Raw genomic sequence first — 1,711 nt, forward strand, 5'->3', positions numbered from 1 at the left:
CAAAATTTACAAAGAACTCATAAAACTCAACAACAAACAAACAAACAATCCAATAAAAAAAATGGGAAGAGGACATGAACGGACACTTCTCCCAGGAGGAGATACAGATGGCCAACAGATATATGAAAAGATGCTCAGCTTCATTAGTTATTAGAGAAATGCAAATCAAAACTACAATGAGATACCACCTCACTCCTGTTAGATTAGCTATTATCAACAAGACGGGTAATAGCAAATGTTGGAGAGGCTGTGGAGAAAAAGGAACCCTCATTCACTGTTAGTGGGACTGTAAAGTAGTACAACCATTATGGAGGAAAGTATGGTGGTTCCTCAAAAAACTGCAAATAGGCTTTTCCGCGCTACCCAGATAAGGGTCCATACGGCGTTGTTCTCAGTTCCCACGTAACTTCAAAGGAAACTTTCACAATGTCCGGAGCCCTTGATGTCCTGCAAATGAAGGAGGAGGATGTCCTCAAATTCCTTGCAGCAGGAACCCACTTAGGTGGCACCAACCTTGACTTCCAGATGGAACAGTACATCTACAAAAGGAAAAGTGATGGCATCTACATCAGTAACCTGAAGAGAACCTGGGAGAAGCTTCTGCTGGCGGCTCGTGCCATTGTTGCCATTGAAAACCCCGCTGATGTAAGTGTCATATCGTCCAGGAACACTGGCCAGCGAGCTGTGCTGAAGTTTGCTGCTGCCACTGGTGCCACCCCCATTGCCGGCCGCTTCACTCCTGGAACCTTCACTAACCAGATCCAGGCGGCCTTCCGGGAGCCGCGGCTTCTGGTGGTGACCGACCCCCGGGCTGACCACCAGCCTCTCACAGAGGCGTCCTACGTTAACCTGCCTACCATTGCTCTGTGTAACACAGACTCTCCGCTGCACTATGTGTACATTGCCATCCCTTGCAACAACAAGGGGGCTCACTCGGTGGGTCTGATGTGGTGGATGCTGGCCCGGGAAGTACTGCGCATGCGTGGCACCATCTCCCGTGAGCACCCGTGGGAGGTCATGCCTGATCTCTACTTCTACAGAGATCCTGAAGAGATTGAAAAGGAAGAACAGGCTGCTGCTGAAAAGGCCGTGACCAAGGAGGAATTTCAGGGTGAATGGACTGCGCCAGCCCCCGAGTTCACAGCTGCTCAGCCTGAGGTCACAGACTGGTTTGAGGGCGTGCAGGTGCCCTCCGTGCCCATTCAGCAGTTTCCTACTGCAGAAGACTGGAGTGCTCAGCCCGCCACTGAAGACTGGTCTGCGGCCCCCACTGCTCAGGCCACGGAGTGGGTGGGAACAACCACCGAGTGGTCTTAAGCTGTTCTTCCATGAATTCTTAGCAGAACGGAAATAAGGTTGATGGAAAATAAACAGTTTCTAAAAAAAAACTGCAAATAGAACTACCTTGTGACCCAGCAATCCCTCTACTGGGTATATACCCCAAAACCTCAGAAACATTGATACGTGAAGACACATGTAGCCCCATGTTCATTGCAGCACTGTTCACAGTGGCCAAGACTTGGAAACAACCAAAAAGCCCTTCAATAGAAGACTGGATAAAGAAGATGTGGCACATATACACTATGGAATACTACTCAGCCATAAGAAATGATGACATCAGATCATTTACAGCAAAATGGTGGGATCTTGATAACATTATAAGGAGTGAAATAAGTAAATCAGAAAAAAAACAAAAACTACATGATTCCAT

At 47.9% G+C, this 1,711-nt stretch overlaps 1 pseudogene; it reads left to right on the forward strand.

The window, feature by feature from the left end:
• Window positions 1-355: 355 nt before the first annotated feature.
• LOC136318404 (small ribosomal subunit protein uS2 pseudogene) lies at window positions 356-1,388 on the forward strand (annotated as a pseudogene).
• The last annotated feature ends 323 nt before the right edge of the window (window positions 1,389-1,711 follow it).

This window comes from Saccopteryx bilineata, unplaced genomic scaffold (genome assembly GCF_036850765.1).
Source record: "Saccopteryx bilineata isolate mSacBil1 unplaced genomic scaffold, mSacBil1_pri_phased_curated manual_scaffold_154, whole genome shotgun sequence".
NCBI lineage: Eukaryota > Metazoa > Chordata > Mammalia > Chiroptera > Emballonuridae > Saccopteryx > Saccopteryx bilineata.